The sequence below is a fragment of the Pecten maximus genome, chromosome 16 (genome assembly GCF_902652985.1).
Source record: "Pecten maximus chromosome 16, xPecMax1.1, whole genome shotgun sequence".
Taxonomy (NCBI): domain Eukaryota; kingdom Metazoa; phylum Mollusca; class Bivalvia; order Pectinida; family Pectinidae; genus Pecten; species Pecten maximus.
Genome location: NC_047030.1, coordinates 15,517,569 through 15,527,178, shown reverse-complemented (window position 1 = coordinate 15,527,178; position 9,610 = coordinate 15,517,569). Strand labels below are relative to the sequence as shown.

Below are 9,610 nucleotides of genomic sequence, written 5' to 3'. Positions count from 1 at the left end.
GGTATAAGAATATATCATTAAGTCATTCTTAAAAAGAACCTGAAACAATCAACATGAACTTTGAATTCATCAACCAAATCACAGATTTTCTTCAGGGTCCCACTGAGAAGAGGAAATGAATCATGATCTATGTGCTGTATAAAGATGTGTGATTTTAAATCACTAAAGTGATCATTACTTTAAAAATATTGAGTTTAATTTCTAGTGAATTAAAGAATTGACTTGTTATTATGTGTTTAGAACATTTTCAAATGACACAAATATATGTTCTCTCCAAAACTGTTAAAAATGTTCATGGTCTGAAGAATTGCCTATAGATGAAATGAAAGTGATTAAGACGTTATCAAGTTTTTCTTTTTCTTTAAGTATTATTTCATTCATTAGGATCATACTCAACTATTTCATTATATGTAATAATGTATCAAAGTTAAACATACATTGCACACTTTATTTGTTAAATTGTGCTGACTTGAATTTATCTAGAAAAACTGCATTGATAGCTGATTTCTTCAACGGGAATAATTTATTGTTTTCAATCAGACAATCATCAGTTAGAGCAAAGATTTTATAAACATGTACGTATGTGAATAAATAAGTGTGTCTGAATACATACAGTTAATATTCAGCCTAATCAATATTTTATTAGGATTTGTATCCCCCCTACTTTATGTCATTTAAGCTGATTTCTATAGCCATAGGATTTGTATCCCCCCTACTGTATGTCAGTTAAGCTGATTTCTATAGTCATAGGAATTGTATCCCCCCTACTTTATGTCATTTAGGCTGATTTCTATAGCTGTAGGAATTGTATCCCCCCCCCCCCCCCCCCCCCCCACCAACTTTATGTCATTTAAATTGATTTCTATAGCCATAGGATTTGTATCCCCCCTACTGTGTCAGTTAAGCTGATTTCTATAGCCATAGGAATTGTATCCCCCCTACTTTATGTCATTTAGGCTAATTTCTAAAGCTGTAGGAATTGTATCCCCCTACTTTATGTCAGTTAAGCTTATTTTTATAGCCATAGGATTTGTATCCCCCCCCCCCCCCCCCCCCCCCCTACTTTATGTCATTTAAGCTGATTTCTATAGTCATAGGATTTGTATCCCTCCTACTTTATGTCATTTTGGCTGATTTCTATAGCCATAGGAATTGTATCCCCCCCCTACTTGATGTTAGTTAAGCTGATTTCTCTAGCCATAGGAATTGTATCCCCACTACTTTATGTCATTTAAGCTGATTTCTATAGCCATAGGATTTGTATCCCCCCTACATTGTCATTTAAGCTGATTTCTATAGCCATAGGATTTGTATCCCCCCTACTTTATGTAAGTAACAAGATAGGTACGAGCATGGTCTAACAGTAATGTGGCTGTAAACTCGTATTGCCAATATTCTATGTATAATTCTATACTGAAACCACATCTTTTGTTGTGCAAAAAATAACATTTTGTAATCTTTTTAAATTTTCTACATCTATATTGCCTTTTGTTATACTAAGGTAGCAGTGTACAGTAAAAATGCCCAATTTTGAAAAAATATGACACATGTCTTAGATATGTAAACATTGCCAGTTAACCCTACATATAAACTCTAATAAAGTATATATATTTGTAATCTGTATAACATTTGCAATTTTAATACAGCTCTGAAGGATAAGTTAACTGATATTTTCTGTGATTTTTAGAGCTGTGAATACCATGGTAACAGCTTAAAAAATGCTCAAAAATTGCAAAATATTATGATATTTGACCCAAAATACCACAATTCTCTACACAATTTTTTTTTCTGAAACCTATTTAAAATTACATATCTCTATCCCAAAGACAGAATTAATCTTGCTTTGACATATGTTGTAAATTAAGTTTTTCCGCTATCTCACCTTTACTGTGGGCATCCATTTTTCGCTGTAGGCAAAACTAAATTTCCTGTGTAAACACACTTGCGGAAAATCCGGAAATTAAAATCCGGAACCAATTATTAATTTTTGTTTTAACAAATGTGAAGCCTGTATGTACTTCATACTGAATATACCAATTATAGTGTACATTTATTTTTTCATTTTTTATGCATATCATAATACAGGAGTTATTTGCTTAGCAAAAAAATTGCCCATGGCCAGGCTGTCCTACTGTAGTTTGCTACCTAATACTATCAAAATATGTAAACTAGCTATCTTGTTACTTTGATAGAACATGAGTTTACCCGCCCGTTACTGTTAGACCATGTTTGTACCTATCTTGTTAATTTGATAGGACATGAGTATGCCCAACCGTTAGTGTTAGACCATGTTTGTACCTTTCTTGTTACTTTGATAAAAGATGAGTATGCCCACCCGTTACAGTTAGACCATGTTTGTACCTATCTTGTTACTTTGATTAAAGATGAGTATGCCCACCCGTTACTGTTAGACCATGTTTGTACCTATCTTGTTACTTTGATAGAACATGAGTATGCCCAACCGTTACTGTTAGACCATGTTTGTACCTATCTTGTTACTTTGATTAAAGATGAGTATGCCCACCCGTTACTGTTAGACCATGTTTGTACCTATCTTTTTACTTTGATTAAAGATGAGTATGCCCACACGTTACTGTTAGACCATGTTTGTACCTATCTTGTTACTTTGATAGAACATGAGTATGCCCACCCGTTACTGTTAGACCATGTTTGTACCTATCTTGTTACTTTGATAGAACATGAGTATGCCCACACGTTACTGTTAGATCATGTTTGTACTTATCTTGTTACTTTGATAAAAGATGAGTATGCCCACCCGTTACTGTTAGACCATGTTTGTACCTATCTTGTTACTTTGATAAAAGATGAGTATGCTCAACCGTTACTGTTAGACCATGTTTGTACCTATCTTGTGACTTTGATAAAAGATGAGTATGCCCAACCGTTACTGTTAGACCATGTTTGTACCTATCTTGTTACTTTAATAGAACATGAGTATGCCCACCCGTTACTGTTAGACCATGTTTGTACCTATCTTGTTACTTTAATAGAACATGAGTATGCCCACCCGTTACTGTTAGACCATGTTTGTACCTATCTTGTTACTTTGATAGAACATGAGTATGCCCACCCGTTACTGTTAGACCATGTTTGTACCTATCTTGTTACTTTGATAAAAGATGAGTATGCCCACCCGTTACAGTTAGACCATGTTTGTACCTATCTTGCTACTTTGATAAAAGATGAGTATGCCCACCAGTTACTGTTAGACCATGTTTGTACCTATCTTGTTACTTTGATAGAACATGAGTATGCCCACACGTTACTGTTAGACCATGTTTGTACCTATCTTGTTACTTTAATAGAACATGAGTATGCCCACCCGTTACTGTTAGACCATGTTTGTTCCTATCTTGTTACTTTGATAAAAGATGAGTATGCCCACCCGTTACTGTTAGACCATGTTTGTACCTATCTTGTTACTTTGATAAAAGATGAGTATGCCCACACGTTACTGTTAGACCATGTTTGTACCTATCTTGTGACTTTGATAGAACATGAGTATGCCCACCCGTTACTGTTAGACCATGTTTGTACCTATCTTGTGACTTTGATAGAACATGAGTATGCCCAACCGTTACTGTTAGACCATGTTTGTACCTATCTTGTGACTTTGATAAGAGATGAGTATGCCCACACGTTACTGTTAGACCATGTTTGTACCTATCTTGTTACTTTAATAGAACATGAGTATGCCCACACGTTACTGTTAGACCATGTTTGTACCTATCTTGTTACTTTGATAAAAGATGAGTATGCCCACACGTTACTATTAGACCATGTTTGTACCTACATATGTATCTTGTTACTTTGATAAAACATGAGTATGCCCACCCGTTTCTGTTAGACCATGTTTGTACCTATCTTGTTACTTTGATAAAAGATGAGTATGCCCACCCCACCTGTTATTGTTAGACCATGTTTCATTATACCCCTACAACGAAGTTAGGGGGGTATACTGGAATCAGGTTGTCTGTCCGTCCGTCCGCCGTCCCTCTGTCTGTAGACACATTTTGTCCGGACAACTCCTCCTAAACCGATGGGCTGATTCCAATGAAACTTCACAAAATATTAATGATCATGTGTAGATGTGCATGCCACTTTCTTTTTCTCAAAATTATGGTTGCTATGGCAACTGATCACTATAAACAGGTTTTCCGATAAGAACCATAACTTTAAGTTTGTCCAAACAACTCCTAAACCGAAGGGCAGATTTCAATGAAACATCACACAAATATAGAAGACCATGTGTAGATGTGCATGCCACTATCGGTTTTTTTAAAAAATTATGGTTGCTATGGCAACTTGTCACTATAAACAGGTTTTCCGATAAGAACCATAACTTGAAGCTTTGTCCGGACAACTCCTAAACCGAAGGGCAGATTTCAATGAAACATCACACAAATATAGAAGACCATGTGTAGATGTGCATGCCACTATCGGTTTTTTTAAAAAATTATGGTTGCTATGGCAACTTGTCACTATAAACAGGTTTTCCGATAAGAACCATAACTTGAAGCTTTGTCCGGACAACTCCTAAACCGAGGGCCTATTTCAATGAAACTTCACACAAATATAAAAGACCATGTGTAGGTGTGCATGCCACTTTCTTTTTCTCAAAATTATGGTTGCTATGGCAACTGGTCACTATAAACAGGTTTTCCGATAAGAACCATAACTAAGTTTGTCGGAACAACTCCTCCTAAACCAAAGGGCAGATTTCAATGAAACTTCACAGAAATATAGAGGACCATGTTCCTCCAAATTATGGTTGCTATGGCAACTGGTCACAATATCACTGGCCTATCTTAGTTAGCCTCTAATCAACAGTTCCAATTCACCATTGACTCATGCAGATTGTGGGGGTATTAGTCAGCCATCCTGGCGACAGTTCTAGTTCTAATTTGGTTAACATTATCAACATGGGATGACAGTTTGATGGTACAGTATGCACATGTAGGCCCTGACTGACCCCAGGGGCTGATGGGCAGGGCTAAAATGGTGATGGAAGGGTCTTAAGTTGCTTTACCAAATTGTGAATTTCACGTTTGCCCATTGGGAGGGGGTCAACTTTACTATAGATTATATAAGGAAATCACAATTTTGACTTCCATTTGTTTGATTTCTATTGGAATTCATTCTAACTCTGTTCAAATTTTCAGCGTGGGATGACAACTCGATAGTATGCACATGTTGACCCTAACTGACCCCCTGGCCTGATGGGCGGGGCCAAATAGGGTCAATTAAATTACCTTGAATACTTCAAAACTCAGGTGACCGTTTAGGCCCATTGGGCCTCTTGTCTAACATAAAGTAGGTGTCACGAACCCGAGGGCCAATACCTTTACAGACCTGGAAGCTACCAACAGATAACTAAAAGCAAATATGTAAACTTAACAATTTATTTACACAAGAACAATTAACGACATAACACACAATATAAGTACTACCTATCACACCAAATAAACCCTAATTCTCATCATACTACGGGATCCCTCACACACTCGACACTTCATAATACATATAGGACTAGGATAATTTTCTCATACTCAAAAATCCATCCAGAGTATATGCAAATACCAAATATCACCGAACTATCCTATACCACTTGATATTTCTCTCCAAATTAATCACTTAGTTATTACTGTGAAATGTTAATTGATAATACAGGTCAAAGATGATCAAAGTACTTTAACCAGTACCAAAACACTACAATGACAATAATCAGCTGAGAATGTAAACATGGAAACAGTTCGGCAACACCACCACTTCCGATACACTTGTACACACAGACTGTTCATAGTTCGGCACTAACATTACCGTACATGTAACAGAGTTCTACTGGCTTGGCACGATCCTGTGCTCTCCACAACACCTGTCTTTGGCCGTATCGTTGTTGTACGCAACGACGATCATTCCGAAGCTGGAATTAGCTGTCCTAGGAAAAGCCGTGGGTCATACAAACTGGCGACGAGGCCATCACATGTGGGCACTCCTCCGGAACACTCCAGGTCGACGGACGGGAACGTTACACCCATATCCAGGCGTCCGGGCTACTCAATCAGCCGGAGCCCATACTGTTGACTGGTCATATCATTGAACTACATAAAACAAAACAATAACATTTCTCACTACTGTGCCGTGACCAAACAATACCGCAGTTCGGCAAAATCTGCGTTCAATACCGTAACTTACTTTTACAACTTATATTACAAAAATAACTTCTAACCTATCTTGTCTCGCTATATAAACAGTTTCTAGAGCTAACATTTATTCCTATTGCCACACAGTGGTCATTATATTACTTCAAAACACAATTCCATAGATTTCCTAACGTGAATTTTACACCGCTGTTTCACTAAGTCATGTTATGTAAAAATACACAAAAATATGGAATTGACAGCTTATAAAATTAATACCAATGGAAAATACAAGTTTTACAGATTTGGACTCACCCCTGGGAACGTCCTGAACTCCCTTTTAGCTCATCATAATGAGTATTTTTATGGCGCAAAAATGTGGCCGTCCGTCCTTCGCCATTCTCTCCATGTGCTTTCCCCAACCCAGAGCAAGGCGTGCTCCGATTGGTTGACACTCTGAACATAGGCCAATCAGAACTGAGTAAACAGGCCATGCTGTATTATATAAACCCCATAAAATACCGATCCGGGTCATTTGCCGCAGGTCAAAGGTCAAGCGGTTAAACTTTTCCCCGCAACAACACTGGAACACTACGAAGGTGAAAGTTTTAGCGGTGTTTTCTCCGTTTAGAAAAAATGACAGTAAGTTTTACATGCCTAAATCTTGCTGTTTGTCATCAGAGATACTCATACTAACATATTTTTCCAATGTCACCGTTTATTTTAGCAATTAATGTATCGGATTGGATATGGGTCCTACATCAGCCGTTGCTAGGTTTCAGCTGTCCAGTCCAGTTCCGATATAGAATATGTAGCTGGCAGCTTTTTTTTTTGGGGGGGGGGGGGGGGGGGGGGGGGGGGGGCACATTTATCAGTTGACCACCTGATTATCAACACATGGTTTTCACTACTGTATTAATCTAGTATTTTATGGTTAAATATATAATGTAAACCTATGTATACATTATTTTTGTTATTTCTGTTGTTCATGATTCACCATCAAATTACACGTGTAATTATAATAGAGCTAATAAAGTTGAATTCAAAAACAGAGTAATTTATATTGATACATATTTTGTCCTTTTAAAGCCAGTGATTATCATACCATACTCAATTTTTTTTAAATCTAATTTTGAACTTAAGAGCCCTCTCAAATTAAAGAGATAGCAAAAATATTTTACGATCTTGTATATCGAGTTTAACATGACAAAGGGCTGGTATAGCTTGTCATGAAATGATTTATCCCTTCAATTTTTTCCGAGGTATTAACATGCAATGAATATCATTTATTTTTTTATCTATTTGTTAGCTTGAATCAATATGCCAAATTTGACAATATTATACATTCCAAATTATCCAGTACATTATCCTAGTAGTACAAAAATAAAATGTCTTATTTCTTTGTGTAATGTTCATTTTCTTGGTTTGAAGAAAAAAAATTACAGATCAGATTTAAATTGATTCATTCATGTGAAATTATATATTGCTGTTATTGTGTTCCAGACTGGTGTAAAACTTGCTGAGTACAAGTTTATTTGACCTTTTGTTATACACATCAATGACCAATATGATCTAGCTCGAGTTCAGAGGTCCTGATTATGAGTTCAAGTCCATGTGTAGTTGTATTTTCCGTTTCCTCTTGTGCTTGTTTGAGAGGAATGTTCCTTAAAAGCAATGTCCTTTGTTCCCCAAAACCATAATATACATATTCAGGTACATCTGTAGATTATATCACTTTATTTCTTTAATGTCTGTTTTTTCTAATTACCTTCCCCAAATATGGATAATTTGTTTCTGCTCAGTGACAGAGATAATTTTATGCAAATGATGAAAAATGAAGATGGAATATAATATTGACCAAGCCATTGCCTATTTTTGGGAAATAATTCATTGTAATTAATTAGAATACACATGTAAAATCTAGTTTATGAAAGAAATCAATGTATACCCTAATGTCAAAGTACTATTGAACCACAACTTCATAATTTTTCGACATGTTTTATAATCATCAATGATATGTATTTGATTGATTAATAATAATGAGACTGACATAGATGATAATGAGACTGACATAGATGATAATGAGACTGACATAGATGATAATGAGACTGATAATGAGACTGTTCTATAACAGTTGTATTGTAATTTGTTTCATCAACATGTAAACTAGCTAATGTGGTATTGCATGAAGAGAAAGATTTATACCTGGTAATTGAAAATCTTGTATGTGGAACAAAGAGGTAGGTAATCACTATATCAAGTGCAACATAATGTAATTATAATGATTAGATGCTCAAAAGTCTGGTCTGGGCTGTCATGGTTGTGCCCTTGGGCAAGACACTTCACCCTATAACTGCTCTTGATGGCATGCGACAGGCCTCCTGTGTTGTGTTCAGTAAGGTAGTTGCCAACTACAACAAGGAGGTAGTCACCAACTACAACAAGGAGACTCCACCTTAAAATGACCCTGGCTGTTCACAGGACAATATTTACATTATAAACAGCATAATTGACAACCAAAACATGCCGCACATGAATATATATATATATATATTTGTTTGCAAAGCTCTGGCATCTATATTGACCATAGACACAAAAAAAAACCAGTTTAATCCTTAAATAAATGCAGCAAGCAAACACATTCCATTCCCAGAAGCCAAACCAGGATTAAAAACTATAATTTGTCAAAGTTGAATTCCATCTGGTTATCATCAACTTTGAAGCAATTTTGTTGCATAGTTTTCCTTTCTTTCTTGTCTACTGTATTTCCTTACAAATTAATTTTTTTTTTCACCAACTATTTTCTAGATCACACATATACATGATTCATTCCTTTGAACACAAAAACAGCAAAAAATATGTCCAGGGCCAGGCAATTTAAGGTGATGTGCTATTGGTAATCTTTTGTGGAAGAAAATAATAAAGTGAATAAAAATAAGGAAAGAAAAATTAGTTGAAAACAAAATATAAGGCCATTTCATTTCACCATGTGGGGTTTACTTCACCATAATGGTAGTGATCTGCAGTTCACTCAACTATGAGCTTTACTTTACCATGCTACACCTGGGTCATTGTCGAATTTCTGCTTCCTCCTTTGCAACACTAGAATATATTTTCCCTGTCTGTGCTATATTTAATTGTCATATAATTATGTTAGATATTGATAAATGTAACATTTCTACATTTTAATTTGTTATCATGGGGAACATATCCATATACCAGCCATGAATATGGTAAGCCTGATGATACATCCCAATGCTTGAAGTCTGGATGTTGCTTTAAGTCTCGATATTGAAAAACATGATTTTTATTCATGTTACAATAATTGCAAAACAAGATATACCAACTTATATTAATTGCTCGTGTTGGTCCCATTGGAAGCGTGCAAGGGGTTCTACTGTGGGAGAAAGCAGCATCTGGAGAAAACCCCATGTGGTAGGGCAGGCAAT

At 36.0% G+C, this 9,610-nt stretch overlaps 1 long non-coding RNA gene across 1 annotated transcript; it reads right to left on the bottom strand.

The window, feature by feature from the left end:
* Positions 1-5,409: 5,409 nt before the first annotated feature.
* LOC117314789 lies at positions 5,410-6,610 on the bottom strand. The gene is made up of 2 exons (XR_004529605.1): positions 6,477-6,610; positions 5,410-6,122 (listed from the first exon to the last, which is right to left on the bottom strand). It is a non-coding gene; the product is annotated as an uncharacterized LOC117314789 (long non-coding RNA).
* Between the last annotated feature and the right edge of the window lie 3,000 nt (positions 6,611-9,610).